The sequence below is a fragment of the Cricetulus griseus genome, chromosome X (genome assembly GCF_003668045.3).
Source record: "Cricetulus griseus strain 17A/GY chromosome X, alternate assembly CriGri-PICRH-1.0, whole genome shotgun sequence".
NCBI lineage: Eukaryota > Metazoa > Chordata > Mammalia > Rodentia > Cricetidae > Cricetulus > Cricetulus griseus.
Genome location: NC_048604.1, coordinates 12,749,250 through 12,767,843, shown reverse-complemented (window position 1 = coordinate 12,767,843; position 18,594 = coordinate 12,749,250).

Below are 18,594 nucleotides of genomic sequence, written 5' to 3'. Positions count from 1 at the left end.
TATTTTAAAAACTTATGTAGTCCAAGTGCTGCATGACCTGTTCTTCATTCCAGTTTGGTTTTGTTTTGTTTTGTTTTGTTTTGTTTTTGTTTTCAAAGCAGGGTTCACATGAAGAAACAAATCCCGGAAACTATGCTTGGAATGATTCAATCAGGCTTCATGGCTCTGCTCCATTTGGGAGCCAAGAGGCAATTAGTGATGTCTCTGTGCACTCTGCTTAACCAAAGAAGAACTCAATTCAGAAAGTCCAACTTTTGCTCACTTGCACCAATTAAAGGACTGTGCTTAAATATGCTCCAGGCCATAGTTTAGAAATGGGCCTTTGTGAGCAAAATTCTCATAAGGAGAAAGGCAGTGAAAATTAATTAGTACTATTCCTAGGTACCACCAGCAAGGATGCTGCAATTCCACTGTGCTTTATGAAAACTCAGCCCTGCTCACACAGTGCACTATCTCACCTATTTTTAAAGCTGATCCTTACAAGTGACAGATATTGGCATGTCAGTTCAGGAAAAGTAAAACACAAAGAGTGCAGCAGTAAGAACTAGGCTAATGCAATATACCTAGTCTTAACCCTTTGCTTTTGAAGGGGACTGTATATCAAAAATGGCTGTTCAAACAAGCAGGGATATGGAATCTGCTTCTAAGTTGTCAGTGCTGACATGACATTAAATGGTGACAGAAAGGTGACACTCAACTCCACTTTTATGTGATCTGTTGTTGAATGTCAGAATAAATGGTGTTATGTTCAAACCATTAGCCTCCCCCACCAATGCAAATCTTTATATCTCTATCTTGTCCCATAATGCTTCTCTCCCCCACACACACACTGGAAAAAAAGGCACCATCCTAAACTGACCTATCAGGAGTATGGAAATCAGCACTGTCTTAATTAGAAAGCACTGCACTCACTAGAACAAACAAATGCTTCCATTGTAACATTTGCTTTGACGTGTTATCACTGTTCACCATCTCCTCTGCACCTTATAGTCAAGCAGACTATGAGGACATTCTCTTGCACCAAACTTATAAGACAAGTGGAGAGTCCCTATCAGACAGCTGACTGTGACTGCCTCCCAACCCAGGGAGGGGTCAAAGCCTCATAGAGTGATGAGACTTCTAGAAACATGCTTTATCACGGTCAGACACACACTTGGATCCTCTAGGATCCTCGAGCTGGTTTCTTCTTCTTTAATGCTTTTATTTATTCTTCTCTTATATATTACAACCTAAGCACAGTTTTCCCTCCCAGACCTTGCCCTCCTCCTCACATCCCCCATCTTTACCATTTCCCTTTCTCTTCAGAAAAGGGCAGGCCTGGCATGGATACCAACCAAGCATGGCACATCAAGTCACAGTAAGACTAGGCACCACCCCTTGTATTAAGTCTGGAAAAAGAAACCCAGGAGAAGTAAAGGGTTACCAAAATTAGGCAAAAGAATCAGAGACAGCCCCTGTTCCCTCTGATAGGAGTCCCACAAGAAGACCAAGGTACACAATTGTAACTTACATGCAGAGTGCCTAGGTCAGTGTCATGCAAGCTCCCTGGTTGTCAGTTCAGTCTCTGTGAGCCCCTATGAGCCCAGGTTAGTTGACTCTGGGTTTTCTTATGGTGTCCTTGACCTCACTGACTCCTACAATCCTTCTCTCCCTCTTCTGCAGGATTCCCTGAGCTACACCTAATGTTTGTCTTTGGCTGTGGGTCTCTGCATCTGTCTCCATCAGTTGCTGGATAACTGGCTTGTCATTTTTCAATGACCTCTGTTAATTACTCCAAATTCCATTGGCCTTTAAAGTATTAGAGGACCCTAATCTTTGGACATCTTTTTACTTCCCTTTTGTGATACTGACAAAATCAAGACTTCACAGACACTACTCAAGTGCTCTACCATGGAACTACAGACTCGGTTTCATTTTTGCTTTTTTTAAAATATTTTTATTTGAATTAGAAAGATAATTTTACATGTCAATCCCAGTTCCCTCTACCTCCCCTCCTCCCCTGACACCCCAACTAACATGCTACCTATCCCATACCATTTCTGCTCCCCAGGGGTGAGGCCTTCCATAGGGGGTCTTCAAAGTCTGTTATGTCCTTTGGGATAGGCCTAGGTCTACCCCTTGTGTCTAGGCTCAGGGAGTGTCCCTCCATGTGGGATGAGCTCCCAAAGTCCATTCCTATGCTAGGGATAAGTACTGATCCACTACAAGAGGCCAAATAGATTTCCCAGGTCTCCTCACTGACACCCACATTCATGGGTTCTGGATCAGTCCCATGCTGGTTTCCCAGCTATCAGTCTGGAACCAAGAGCTCCTGCTTGTTCAGGTCAGCTGTTTCTGTGAGTTTCTCCAGCCTGGTCTGGACCCCTTTGCTCATCAGTCCTCCTTCTCTGCAACTGGATTCCAGTTCAGTTCAAGGTTTAGCTGTGGGTGTCTGCTTCTACTTCCACCAGCTGCTGGATGAAGGCAATAGTATGGCATATACATTACTCATCAAACTCATTATCAGGGGAGGGCATTTAAGGTAGCCTCTCTTATGTTGCTTAGATTGTTAGTTGGTGTCATCTTTGTAGCTCTCCAGACATTTCCCTTGTGCCTGATTTCTCTTTAAATCTATAATGTCTCCTTCTATTATACTATCTCTTATCTTGCTCTCTTCTGTTCTTCCCCCAACTCAACCTCCCTGACCCGTCATGTCCTCCTTACCCCTCCTCTCCTCCCCTTCTCATTCTCCTAGTTCCCTCCCCCCCCATGCTCCCAATTTGCTCAGGAGATCTTGTCCCTTTCCCCTTCTCCAGGGGACCATGTATGTCTCTCTTAGGGTCCTCCTTGTTTACTAGCTTCCGTGGCAGTGTGGATTGTAGGCTGGTAATCCTTTACTCTTTGTCTAATATCCACATACGAGTGAGTACATACCATGTATGTCTTTTTGTGACTGGGTTACCTCACTCAGAACAGATTCTTCTGGTTTCATTCATTTGACTGCGAATTTCAACATTCCATAGTTTTTTCCCCCTGCTGAGTAGTACTTCATTGTGTAAACGTACCACATTTTCTCTATCCATTCTTTAGTTGAGGGACATCTAGGTTGCTTCCAGGTTCTGGCTATTACAAATAATGCTGCGATGAACGTCGTTGAACAGATGTCCTTGTTGTATGAATGTGCTTCTTTTGGGTATATGCCTAAGAGTGGAATTGTTGGATCCTTTGATAGACTGAGTCCCATTTTCCTGAGGGATTGCCATATTCATTTTGAAAGTGGGTGTACAAGTTTGCACTCCCACCAGCAGTGGAGGAGTACTCCCCTGTCTCCAGGTCCTCTCCAGCATAAACAGTCATTGGTGTTTTTGATTTTAGCCATTCTGACAGGAGTAAGATGTTATCTCAGGGTTGTTTTGATTTGCATTTCCCTGATGGCTAAGGATGTTGAACACTTTCTTATGTGTCTTCCAGCCATTTTAGATTCCTCTATTGAGAATTGTGTATTTAGTTATGCACCCCCACATTCTTTAGTTCAAATTAGGAACAAGCTTGCTTCACATGTCAATCCTTTCTCCCTCTCCCTCTCCCTCCCCTTCCCCCACCCCACCAGCCCCCATTCATCCCCCCTCCACTCCCCAGGGAGGGAAAGTCCCTCCATGGGGCTCCCCAAAGTCTACCACATCATCCTGGGCAGGGCCTGGGCACTCCCCCATGTGTCTGGGCCAAGAGAGCATCCCTTCATGTGGGATGGGCTCTCAAAGTCCCTTCTTTCACCAGGGAAAAATACTGATTCAATACCAGGGGGCCCGTTGACTGTAGATGCCTTCTCATTGACATCCACATTCAGCGGTCTTGTACCCCACTTTTTTAATTGGATTATTTGGTGTTTTGGAGACTAGTTTCTTGAGTTCCTGGTAAATTTTGGAGATCAGCCCTCTGTCAGATGTGGGGTTGGTGAATATCTTTTCCCAGTCTGTGGGTTGCAGTTTATCTTGTTGACTGTGTCCTTTGCCTTACAAAAGTTTCTCAGTTTCAGGAGGTCCCATTTATTAATTGTTAATCTCAGTGTCTGTGCTACTGGTATATAATGTTCAGGAAGCAGTCTCCTGCACCAATTCGTTCAAGGGTATTTCCTACTTTCTTTTCTAATAAGTTCAGTGTGGCTGGATTTATGTTGAGGTCATTGATCCATTTGGACTTAAGTTTTGTGCATGGTGATAGACATGGATCTATCTGCAGTCTTCTACATGCCAGCATCCAGTTATGCCAGCACCATACGGTGAGGATGCTTTCTTTATTCCATTGTATAACTTTAGCTTCTTTGTGAAAAATCAGGTGTTCGTGGTGTGCAAGTTAATATCAGAGTTTTCAACTTGATTCCATTGGTCTACCTGTCTGTCTTTGTGCCAATACCAAGCTGTTTTCAGGACTATAACTCTATAATAGAGATTGAAATGAGGGATGCCTCTGGACATTCTTTTATTGATACACAGTTGTTTTGGCTAACCCAGGTTTTTGTTTTTCCATATAAAGTTGAGAATTGTTTTTTTCAAGCTCTGTAAAGAATTGTGCTGGGATTTTCATGGGGACTGCATTGAATCTGTAGATTGCTTTTGGCAAGATTGTCATTTTTACTATGTTGATCCTACATTTACAAGAACATGGGAGATCCTTTCATTTTCTGGTATCATCTTTAATTTCTTTGTTTAAAGACTCAAAATTCTTGTCATACAGGTCTTTCACGTTTTTGGTTAGTGTTACACAAATGTATTTTATGTTGTTTGTGGCAATTGTAAAGGGTGATGTTTCCCTGATTTTTTTCTCAGCACATTTATCATTCATATATATTAGGGCCACTGATTTTTTTAGATAATTTTGTTTCCTGACACATTGCTGAATATGTTTATCAGCTGTAATAGTTGTTTTTTCAAGGTCTGTGAAAAACTGTGTTGGGATTTTGATGGGGATTGTGTTTAATCTGTAGATTGCTTTTGGCAAGATTGCCATTTTGACTATGTTGATCCTACCTATCCAAGAGCATGGGAGATCTTTCCATTTTCTGGTAACTTCTCTAATTTCTTCCTTTAAAGACTCAAAGTTCTTACTGTACGGGTCTTTCACTTTATTGGTTAGTGTTACCTCAAGATATTTTATATTTTTGAGGATATTGAAAAGGGTGATATCTCTCTGATTTCTTTCTATTACATTTATCATCTGTATATAGTAGGGCTACTGATTTTTTTAGTTAATTTTGTATCCTGCTACTTTGTTGAAGGTGTTTATCAGCTGTAGGAGTTCCCTGGAAGAGTTTTTTGGGTCACATATGTAAACTATCATGTCATCTGCAAACAGTGAAAGTTTGACTTCTTCCTTTCCAATTTGTATCCCTTTGATCCCCTTTTCTTGTCTTATTGCTCTAGCTAGAACTTCAAGTACAATATTGAAGAGATATGGAGAGAGTGGACAGCCTTGTCTTGTTCCTGATTTTAGAGGAATAGCTTTAAATTTCTATCCATTTAGTTTTATGATGGCTGTTGGTTTGCTGTATATTGCTTTTATCATACTTAGATATGTTCCTATTATTCCTGTTCTCTCCAAGATCTTTATAATGAAGGGCTGTTGGATTTTGTCAAATGTTTTTGCAGCATCTAGTGAGATGATCATGTGGATTTTCTTATTCAGTCTGTTTATATGGTGGATTACATTGATGGATTTTCATATGTTGAACCATTCTTGCATCCCTGGGATAAAGCCTACTCAATCATGGTGGATGATTTTTCTGATGTGTTCTTGGATTCCATGTACCAATATTTTGTTGAGTATTTTTGCATCGATGTTCATGAGAGATATTGGTCTGTAGTTCCCTTTTTTTAGTTGTATCTTTCTGTGTCTTGGGTATCAAAGTAATTGTAGCCTCATAAAAAGAGTTTGGAAATTTCTCTTCTGCTTCTATTGTGTGGAACAATTTGAAGAGTACTGGTATTAGCTCTTGTTTGAATTTCTGGTAGAATTCTGCAATGAAGCCATTTGGTCCTGGGCTTTTATTGGTTGGGAGACTTTTGATGACTGCTTCTATTTCATTAGGGATTATATGTCAATTTAAACTGCTTATCTGTTCTTGGTTTAATTTTGGTAAGTGGTATCTATCCAGAAAATTGTCCATTTCCTTTAGATTTTTGAATTTTGTGGAGTACAGGTTTTCAAAGTATGACCTAATGATTCTCTGGATTTTCTCAGTGTCCATTGTTATGTCCCCCTTTTCATTTCTGATTTTGTTAATTAACATGCTCTCTCTCTCTGCCTTTTGATTAGTTTGAATAGAGGTTTGTCTATCTTGTTAATCTTCTCAAAGAACCAACTCTTTGTTTCATTGATTCTTTGTAATGTTTTCCTAGTTTCTACTTTATTGATTTCAGCCCCAAGTTTGATTATTTCCTGGCATCTACGCCTCTGTGGTGAGTTTGCTCCTTTTTGCTCTAAAGCTTTCACTTGTTCTGTGAATTCTCTAGTGTGACTATTCTCCAGTTTCATCATGTGGACACCTAGCGCTATGAACTTTCCTCTTAGCAGTGCTTTCAACGTGTCCCATAAGTTTGGGTATGTTGTGTATACATTCTCATTGAATTCTAGGAAGTCTTTAATTTCTTTTTTATTTCTTCCTCAACCCAGGAATGGTACAATTGGGTGTTATTCAAGTTCCAAGAGTTTGTAGGTTTTCTGCAATTTGTATTGCTGTTGAATTCTAACTTTAATGCATGGTGATCTGATAAGATACAGGGGGTTAGTTTCATTCTTTTGTATCTGTGGAGGTTTGCTTTGTTGCCAACTATGTGGTCAATTTTAGAGAAGGTTCCATGTGTCACTGAGAAGAAGGTATATTCTTTTTTGTTTGGATGGAATGTTCTATAGATAGTTGTTAATCCCAGTTGGGTCATAACTTCTGTTAGATCCTTTGTTTCTTTGGTGTTCTTGTCTAGTGGTGAAAGTGGGGTGTTGAAGTCTCCTACTATAAGTGTGTGTTGTTTTATGTGTGGTTTGAGCTTAGGTAATGTTTCTTTTACAAATATGGGTGCCTTCGAGTTTGGGGCATAGATGTTCAGGATGTGGTCTGATAAGATACAGGGGGTTATTTCAATTTTTTTGTATCTGTGGAGGTTTGCAATGTTGTAAAGTATGTGCTCAATTTTATAGAAGCTTCCATGTGTTGCTGAGAAGAAGGTATATTCTTTTGTGTTTGGATGGAATGTTCTATAGATGTCTGTTATTCCCAATTGGATCATAACTTCTGTTAGATCCTTTGTTTCTGTGTTAAGTTTCTGTCTGGTGGTCCTGTCTAGTAGTGAAAGTGGTGTGTTGAAGCCTACTACATAAGTGTGTGGGGTTTCATGTGTGGCTTGAGCTTTAGTAATGTTTCTTTTACAAATGTGGGTTCCTTCGTATTTGGGGGAAAGATGCTCAGGATTGAGACTTCATCTTGATGGACTTTTCCTGTGATGAGTATGAAATGCCCTTCTTGATCTTTTTTGATTTATTTTAGTTTGAAGTCTAATTTGTTATATATTACAATTGCTACACCAGCTTGTTTCTTTTGGCCATTTGACTGGAAAATCATTTCCCAACCATTTACTCTAAGGCAACGCCCATCTTTGAAGTTGAGGTGCATTTCTTGTATAAAGCAGAAGGATGGATTCTGTCTTCGTATCCATTCGGTTAGCCTGTATCTTTTTATAGGCAGGTTAAGACCATTGTCATTGAGGGATATTAGTGTCCATTGATTGTTGGTTCTTGTTTGTTTTGGATTTATTGGTAGTGGTGTCATTGTGTGTTTATTTCGCCCTCCTGTTTCTTTTCTTGTTTGGTAAAATTGGATTATCTATTGCCTATGTTTTTGTGAGTGTAGTTTTCTTTGTTGCGTTGGAGTTTTCCTTCCAGAATTTTCTGTAGGACTGGATTTGTAAAAATGTATCATTTAAATCTGGTTTTGTCATGGAATATCTTGTTTTCTCCATTGATAGTGATTGAATGCTTTGCTGGGTACAGTAGTCTGGGTTGGCATCCATGTTCCCTTAGTGTTTGTAGGACATCTATCCAAGTCCTTCTGTCTTTCAAAGTTTCCATTGAGAATTCTGGTGTATTTCTGATAGGTCTGCCTTTATATGTTACTTGACCTTTTTCCTTTACTGCTCTTAATCTTTTCTCTTTTTTCTGTATGTTTGGTATTTTGATTATTATGTAGTGAGGGGACTTCATTTTGTGGTCCAGTCTATTTGGTGTTCTGTAAGCTTCTTGTACATTTATAGGCATATCCTTCTGTAGGTTGGGGAAGTTTTCTTCTTTGATTTTGTTGAATATATTTTCTGTACCTTTGAGCTATATTTCTTTACCTTCTTCTATACCTATTGTTCTTAGGTTCAGCCCTTTCACGGGTTCCTGTATTTCCTGGATATTTTGTATTAGAGATTTCTTGGACTTGAGATTTTCTTTTGCTGATGATTGTATATTCTCTAGTGTGTCTTCCTGAGATGCTCTCTTCCATCTCTTGTATTCTATTGGCTATACTCACATACTTTGTTCCTGATTGTTTATCCAGCCTTTCTATTTCCAGCATCGCCTCATTCTGTGTTTTCTTTATTGTTTCTATTTCAGCTTTCATGCCTTGAACTGTTTCGAGTGCTTCCTTCACTTGTTTGGTTATTTTTTCTTGGCTTTGTTTAGATTCTTTAAGAGAATTACTTATTTCTTAAATTTTTGTTTGTTTTTTTCTATTTCTTCAAGAGATTTTCTTGTTTCCTCTTTAAGGATCTCGAACATCTTCATGAAGTAGATTTTTAGGTCTGTCTCTTCTTCCTCCTCTGTGTTGTGCTTTTCAGATCTTGCTGGTGTGGAGTCCCTAGATTCTGGTGGTGTCATATTGGTCTTTCTGTTGTTGAGTGTGTTCTTATTCTGTCTTCTTCCCATCTCTTCTTCCAGTGGATGCAGGTGGGGCTCTCTATCTCCTCTTGTCACCCGGTGGTGTTTATGGGCCAAGACTTCAATGTCTGCAGCTCTGGATGATCTTCCCTCTCCTGGTAGTCTCACTCAGCAGGGGTTGGCGTGGCAGAGGGGGAAGGATGAGTAAGATGTTTCTGGACTCAGGGAGGTCCTCCCTGTCTGGGCAGGTCCAATCTATGGCAGGCACAGGCCCAGAGAGATGTGGGTGGGGGTGATGGGGTAGTTGGGCAGGAGTCAGGCAGGAGCAGAGGGTATACTCACCTCAGGAGAGGTCGGGCTCAGGAGAGGTCGGGCCGGTGGAGGGGGAAGGAAGAGTTGTTTCAGGACTCAGAGAGATCATCCCTGTCTGGGCCTGTCCTCTCTATGGCAGGGGTAGGCCCAGAGAGATGGGGGGGGGCGTGACGGGTGAGTTGGGCAAGAGTCAGGCAGATATTGGGCAGGAGGAGAGGGTACACTCACCTCAGGAGAGGTTGTGCCAGTGGATGGGGAGGAAAGCTATTCCAATTTTTTTGTAGCTGTTGAGGTTTGCTATGTTTTCAAATATGTAGTCGATTTTAGAGAAGGTTCCATGTGATGCTGAAAGGAAGGTATATTCTTTTGTGTTTGGATGGAACGTTCTATAGATGTCTCTTAATCCCAGTTGGGCCAAAGCTTCTGTTAGTTCCTTCGTCTCTTTGTTAAGTTTCTGTCTGGTGGTCCTGTCCAGTGGTGAGAGTGGGGTGTTGAAGTCTCCCACTATAACTGTGTGAGGTCTTATTTGTGATTTGAGTTATAATAATGTTTCTTTTAGGAATGTTGGTGCCTTTGTATTTGGGGCATAGATGTTTAGAATTGAAACTTCTTCCTAGTAGATTTTTCCTATGATGAATATGAAATGACCTTCTTTATCTCTTTAAATTCATTTTAGTTTGAAGTCTAACTTATTAGATACTAGAATAGCTACCGTAACTTGTTTCTTGGCTCCATTTGATTGGACTATCTTATCCCAACCATTGACTCTGAGGTAATATCTGTCTTTGAATTTGAGGTGTGTTTCTTGTATGAAGCAGAAGGATGGATTCTGTCTTCATATCCACTCTGTTAGCCTGTGTCTTTTTATGGGTGAGTTAATACCATTAATATTGAGGGATATTAAGAACCATTGAGTGCTTATTCTTGTTTGTTTTTGATTTGTTGTTGGTAGTGGTATTGTATGTGGATGTACCCTACTTTTTCTTTTGGGTTTTGGTAAAGTGAGATTATCTATTGCCTATGTTTTTGGGAGTGTAGTTAATTTCCTTAGGTTGGAGTTTTCCTTTCATTACTTTCTGTAGGGCTGGATTAGTGGTTATATATTGTTTAAATCTGGTTTTGTCATGGAATATCTTGTTTTCTCCATTTATAGTGGTTGAAAGATTTGCTGGGTATAGTAGTCTGGGCTGGCATCCGTGTTCTTTTAGAGTTGGTAAAATAACTATTTGGGTCCTTCTGGCCTTCAGAGTTTCCATGGAGTCATCTGGTGTAATTCTGATAGGTTTGCCTTTATATGTTACTTGGTCTTTTTCCTTTGCTGCTCTTAATATTCTTTCTTTATTCTGTGTGTTTGGTGTTTTAATTATTATGTGATGAGGAGACTTTCTTTTGTGGTCCATTCTATTTCATGTTCTGTAGGCTCCTTGTACTTTCTCTATTTTATTAATTTTGTTTATTAGTTCAAATTAGGAACAAGCTTGTTTCATATGTCAATCCCTTCTCCCTCTCTCTCCCCTCACCCTCACCCCTCCTCCCCCACTCCCAAACTACCCTCCACCCCATCCACCCTCCATTCCCCAGGCAGGGTTGGGCCCTCAACGGGGCCTCTGCAAAGTTTTTTGTACTTTCATTGGCATGTCTTTCTTTAGGTTGGGAAAGTTTTCTTCTATGATTTTGTTGAATATGTTTTCTGCACCTTTGAGTTGGGTTTCTTCACCTTCTTCTATACCTATTATCCTTAGGTTTGGTCTTTTCACAGTGTCCCATATTTCCTGGATATTTTGTGTTAAGGATTTGTTGTACTTCAGATTTTCTTTGCTTGATGAATTTATTTCATCTAGTTTATCTTCAGTATCTGAGATTCTGTCTTCCATCTCTTGTATTCTGTTGGTTATGCTTGCATCTGTGGTTCCTGATTGTTTACTCAGCTTTTCCTCTTCCAGCATTCCCTCAGTTTGTGTTTTCTTTATTGTTTCTATTTCAGTTTTCAGGTCTTGAACTGTTTCCTTCAGCTCTTTAATTGTATTTCCTTGGCTTTCCTTGATGTCTTGGATCTTTTGGTTTGTCTTTTCTTCCATTTCTCTGAAAGATTTTTTCATTTCCTCTCTTAGGGTCTCTATCATCTGCATGAATTTGATTTTAAGGTTGCTTTATTCTGCTTCATCTGTGTTGGGATGTTCAGGTCTTGCTGGTGTAGCCGCCCTAGACTCTGGTGGCATCATATTGGTTTTTCTGTTGTTGGATGTGTTCTTATATTGTCGTCTTCCTATCTCTTCTTCCAGTGGGTGCAGGTGGTGACTCTTCCTTTCCTGGTGTGTATGGGTCCAAGGTTCTCTTCCAGTGGGTGCAAGAGGGTCTGAGACTCTGATGGGTCTCATGGTGGATGCAGGCATGTCTCAGGCACTCCCTCGATCTCCAGGTAGGTGGGAGCTGGACTAGCACAGAGATGTCAGCAGCCTCCTGGTTGGTTGGTCCTCAGGGGCCAAGTCAACCTCCCTGCAGAACCCAGGACAGGAGTTCCCAGAGTGAGCAGGCAGATGTTGTGCCCAAGGCAGGAGCTGAAGCAGCTCACCTCTGCCCTGAGTGGGGGCAGGAGTAGCCCAGAGATCTCAGCAAACTCAGTCAGGGTTGCTTGGTCCTTAGGGGTCAAGTCAATCTGCCTGCTGACCCCCAGGACAGGAGTTCCCAGCCTTTTTGCTTTTCTTTGTGCTTACTCTTTCAGCAGTTTCCTTTGTCTCTTGCCTTTCAATTCTGCCTATAGCAGACAACTCCAAAATACAGACATATTGTCTGAGACAGAAAATTGATTCCAGCTACTTCCTTATTACTTCTGCTTCAGTATATCAATAGACATCTAACATCTCTTTTATTTGCACATTTGATGCTTCATCAGTAAGAAAACCTTTAAAAATGCATTGGCAGTACTTTCAGAATACAACCAGAATCTCTTGCTTTTTCATAGCTTCCTCTATACCTGGTGTAACCACCAAATTTTAGAGCCAGCCTACTCATTGGTCTGTCTCCAGTCTTGACCATTCAATCTGTGTGACATCCAGAGTGATCATTATAGCATATATAACTTCTCTGCAAAAACATTTCTAGTGGTTCCCTAGTTGCCAAAAATCACAACTCAACTTCCCACATTGACCTATAAAGCTCTTTATGATCTAGACCATGATGCGGTTCCTCATATTATCTCCCATAAAAACTATGCCCCCTCCCTCTAGACACATTTTCTTAGCAACATGGCTACCAGATGCCCAAATCAGAGCCATTTCACTGACTGACCTACCTAGCTAGAATGTTCTCTTTGTATCAGTCCCTGAACTTCCTCATTCAAATTGTACCTATCCAATGAGTTCTCCCCTTTGCCATTGGTTACCAAACGAACCCCCTCCCATTTGCCACATGAGCTCCCCATCCCACTAGCTACCTTTATCCCACAGTACTTATCACAAGCATACTATACACTTGGTATTTTGTTAAAATCTGTCTCCCCTGACATATGCAGGTCTGCCTGTTCCTTGAAATCAGGAGCTGTGCCCATCCTATTCTCTATTCTATCCCAGGTACCTAGACCAGAATACCCAGCTCATGAGGAATAATCAATAGCTATCACTTGAATATATGGATTAGATTCCCCAGATCAATTAGTCAGTTGAAGTGTATATACAAGGGGACAGGAGAGACGGCTCCGTGGTTAAGAGCACTTGACACTCTTGCAGAGGACCTAGGTTTGGTTCCCAGTACCCACATAGCAGCTTTTGATATCTTTAAGTACAGTCTCAGGGGACCCTGCATCATCTTCTGGCCTTCTCTGACACAGCATGCACATGGTACACAGACATATATGAAAGCAAAGCACCCATATAAAATAAAAATGAGTAAATCATTAAATGTGTATATATGCAAGGGAAAAATATCTAATAAAATGAACCTTCATGTGACTATTAAGTTTTTCTGAATTGAGAAAAAGGGAGGATAAAAAGCATAACTTGTTAGCACTGATGCACTAAGGTCAAGAATGGGAAAGGTTATCTGAGAAGCTGTGTCACTAGCACTTTTGTCTCTACAAAGGAAACAAAGCCCAATTCTGTAGGCCTGGTGCTTTTTTCAAAAAGCAACTTACCAAGTTTATGGTGATGTACTACTGACAATTCGAATTCCATTCCAAAAATAAACTATACAAATAATCAAAAGCACCAAGTGTGATTATTTCTTTTATCTGATAGTTCACCCTCAATAAAAACAGAAAAGACTCAATAAAGGGAAAGTAATAAATGGCATAGGAGGAAAATGTGGCTCAGAAATGCATGCATAATCACATTTGTCCTTTCTACTCTAAAGTCTTGCTATCCTTGCCACTCATTTCTGTCACTTGGTTGGAAAAGTTATCTCTACAAGAAACCATTAAGTCAAGAAATTCATCTATACCTGCATTTGTTCTTTTTGATATTTTTATTCCAAGGCATCTTTTACTGTGACAGGGTTTCTCAGATGAAAGCAAAGTTCAAGGTAGGTTACTAAATACAAGTCTAAAGAAAGATTTCAGAAAATGAGACATTTGACCTGAAAAAGCTCAAAACTATATATTCATCTCCTTTCTAGCAAATCAATTTTTAAAAGTAAAAGCTTAAAATGGTTGAACAAATACTAAGTATAAACATCAGCACATCTCCTGAGGTGGCAGGGCTGGATAAGAACACTGCTAAGGACCCACAGTCTTGTCTTCTACAACTTTAAGACAGATAGTAACTTAAAGTACATCCCAAATGATGTTGGAAGATGCAAATATGGAAAAGAATGGTATGTAACTCCACTTTGAAGTACTCTACTTATATAAATCACAGAGAGAAGTACTCGGTGGGGAGGTGCTTCTACTTAATTCCCAAGCTGGGGAGCAAATACAGTTACTAAACTATAGAGAGGGCATAATTGTTGAACTGCTCAAACATTTCTTTCATCTTCTCTGTTATGACATATTTTTGGAAACAATATGATACTTATCTTCTAAGCCACAGCTCTGAGGAAGAATAACTTAAGAATTTCAGAAAAGCTAATGGACTTCTCTTAGATCTTGTTTTTAATGCACAGGTATAAATGCTTTGCTTCCCATTTATGTCACAGTATTTGATACAGGGTGGCTAGCTGACTTGTAATTGGCGAAACCCTTCAAATATGACTATTGAATCTACAGTGCAGGGATACACCAACTAACTACGTTTTAAGAGCCCAAGATGCATATTTAATCAGGCAACTTGTATACTACTATTTTTTATGTCAAAAATCTTGAAATCTAACTTGTATAGAATGGTGACCTATGTGGTCACTTTTATCTCTATAGTTCCTTTATTCTGAGCTACACTACTTTTGTTTCCTCTGGATGCTTTTGTTCATCGGAAGATTCCTACAGAGATCTTTGATCATGGTTGCTACATGCTCTACCTGTAATTTATAAATAGAGAAAATACCACTTAAATTGTCTCTGCAGCTGAAATATAAGTTGGTTCCTTCTCAAATTGTCCACTGATACAACCAACTTTTCCAAACCATAAAAATAAATACTATAGTCTCCCTGATAGAACCCAGATCCTATAAACCTGGTGTTATTTGAAATCAGTCTCCCCCCGCTCCACTACCATGGCACTGAAGAAGTCCCTGACCCTTTCTTGGGTCCCTTCATTCGAAAACATTCAAAGAGACTTTGTAATAGTTGTGAACTGTAGCTTCTACTCCAGCATGGTAAGCACTTAAAAGAGATGAAAGCTTCAAGATTATGAAAGGAAAATACCATTTTATTGAATACTTACCAAATGAAAAGGTCTTTGTACACATTATCTCAATCTTTATTCATGAGTAACCTATTAACTGTCAATTGACCATAAGCAAAATAGAGAATGTTCCCACATTCACATAGCTTTCATTCAAATGTGAAGGGCACATGCCTTAAAAATAATCATCTACCTCTTTTCCAGGTACAATGCAATAGTCATAGCAAAGGAAGACTCCTGCAGCACTAACTTCTTAAACAGAACTACATCATAAAAATCATACTTTTAAATTCCTGCCTGAGGGTGTGTTGTTACAACTGGGACTAGATGAAGCAAACTTCTAGAGAGCAGAAAAGCATTTCAAGCCCTGCAATACATAAAAGAATAAAGGGAACATGAGAAGAGAACCTACATAGCAACAGAAATACAGGAAGAAATTAATTAGAGAATGGACTCACACATGTGGTAGTATTAATAAATATTCACTTCATACAGCAATAGTAATACATCATTATTGAGTACATATTAAATAAAACAAAAACAAACAAAAAGATGCCCTGAGGTTTCTAGGAAGATATGGCAAAATAGTGATGACATATTAATAATCATATTAATACTATTATTAGTGTTATAATAATAGTAATAATAATAATGTGTATTACATTAAAGTAATCCATACATGCAAGTTAGAAAATCTAGAGTAACCTCTCAAGTATTACATGTCACTGGAGGTGATGGGTGCACACCTTTACTCCCAGCAGTCAGGAGGCAGAGGCAGGTGGATCTCTGTGAGTTTAAGGCCCTCTTGATCTACAGAATGAATTCTAGGACAGCAGGGCTACACAAAGAAACACAGTCTTAAACAAACAAAAAGAAATTATAAGAAAGTCTCATCATGCAAATAAACTTTTTAAAATTTCTATGACTATTAATTTGGGGGAGGGAGGAATCTAGAGAATGAACCTAGAGCTTTGTGCCCTACAGCTTGCTCTACCACTGAGTTATCCAACTAGTTTCCAATATGTTCGTTGTTTAACCCAAATGAGAGTAAGAATGGCTCTCAAAAAAAAAATAAAATGAAGTTAAAATTAACTACAAAGCCACAGGAATTAAGATATTGAAATGCTGATGTACAGAGAGATCAATGGAATGCAATTAAGAACCAGTTTGGCAATTCTTCAAAGTATTAAACATAGCCACCTGTAATCTCAGGAGTCTTTCTCTAGCTATCTACTGAAAGGAATTAGAAACAAATACCTTTAACATAAATGTTCAGACCTGGCAAGATGGGTTAGCCAATAAAGGTGCTTACAGCCAAACCTGATATTGTGAGTTCAATTTGTAGGACCACATAGTGGAAGGAAAGAACCGAATCCTCCTACAACTTCTTTAAACACACACACACACACACACACACACACACACACACACACACACACACACACACACACATGCACCTACACACACAGGAAACAAGTGTTTGTAGCAGCATTATTCATTATATATGTCCATCCATTTCTTAATGAACACAATGTGTTATGACCACCCATTGGTAACTTTTCGGCATAAAAAGTAACAAAATATTTATTTTTTGTTACAAGATAGATTAACTTCAAACACATCACACACAGTAAATGGAAGACACACTGAATACTATATTTCATTAACTGATCAAAATAGGCAAATCCAGAAGCAAACTGGTTAGTTTTTTCTAGGATTTTGCATTGGAGAAAAAATTAGAAGGGTCTAGTGGGTAAAGAATTTCCATTCAAAGCTTACACAAATATTCTAAAATTAACAATGATGGTTTCTCAATTCTGGACCAGACTAAAATTCACTGAATTTAATGAATACATGAAAAGAATGAATTCTGTAATACGGAAAGTATAACTCAATATATTATCCTTATGATAATTTGTATTTAAAAATTAACACATGCACTCACAAATTAAATAAATAAAATGTAACCAAGTTTTAATGTGCTAGTACTCAGTGAGTAAAGATGCCTGATGACCCACAGTCCCTAGGACCCACATGCTAGAAAGAGAGAACCAGCTCTCACATTGTGTCCTCTGAACTCATACACAGACACACAGACATACAAAATATATAACTATGTTATAAATTTTTACCAAATGATAGTACAGATTTCGATGATTCCATGGAAGGCCTCACCCTCCCTGGGGAGTGGATAGAGGGTGGGACTGGGGGTCGGTGGGGGCATGGGAGGATGGGAAGGAGAGGGAGCTGGGATCGGTATATAAAATAAGATTGTTTCTAAATTAAATAAATAAATAAGTAAATAAATATAAAAATTAAAAGGACACCGAAAACTAGAAGTTTATTATAACAAAAAGATGTAAAAATAAGTCATTCACACAATAGCCAGAGGAAACCTGGCTGTCATGATTCTGTAAATATCAGATAAAGTAAATCATAAACCAATAACGATTATTACAGATAAAGGGCAACATTGCAAACTGAAAAGAAATCACAATCTCTCAATGCCTTTGCAATAGTAAGAGATCAATATCATAAAGATATGAGGTGCTGGAGATCAAACCCATAGTTTTCCTGCATGCTAGGCAAGAACTCTACCAATGTCCAATTCCTACAGAATTCATAGTTTTCTCATTGGCATGTGGTTCTTTGGACATTAATTTTTGAGAATACTGTTTTTTCTTGCTAAGAGGCCATCTGACAACCAGTTATTTTTTTAGGTATACTGTGCATTAGAGTTATTTATATTATGCCTGCCTTAGTTAATATGAGAAAATAAGATGAACACCATTTCTTCCTCATTACCCATTTGTTTCAATGCCATTTTAATTGATTGTTTTCTCAACTTCCAAAATAAGCTGCTTGTATTCGCTTTAGTAACTTTTGTATTGACTCATCGTTCATCCATAGACTGGGGTGGGGGGAAAAACTACTTACCTACTGTTTTAATCCAAAAACTCTTATTTATAAGTTGACTCTGCTTCCCACCCAAACTGCTCACCATTCAGCACTGAATTATGTCATTAGTTCACTGTAAAAGGCTGGAAAGATGGCTCAGCAGTTACGAGCACTAACTGCTCTTCTATAGGTCCTGAGTTCAATACTCAGAATTCTCACGGTGGCTCACAATTATATACAACTGTAGTCCCTTAAGATCTGATACCCACTTCTGGCGTGCAAATGTATATGCAGACAAAACACCCATATATATAAAGAAATAAATCATTTTTAAAAGTTCAATGTGGAAACTTCTTTGGACCATAATTTGGAATACTCCTTTAACTCTGAGCATCTTCCAACAGCTGGATCCAAATCAGTCTCTGGACTATGCTACAATCCCATTTTGCAGCCAAAAGATCAAATTGATAGTTGACACTGATTTAATATAATTGTTTAATTTCCTAAACTTCTATCATTCTATAGAACAACTAAACCAATCAGTTTGAGTCAAAGTTATTATGGCTCTTGGCAATTTGCCTTCTCAATCAAAACTCTCGGTACTAGGAATCTAGGTTGGACTCATATAAACTCTGACCTAGTGCTTAGAGGATATTGTTTTGACAGTATCACATTGGGGTGAGATACAAAAGTTAAAGCCTCGATTAATTTAATGTTAAAAATC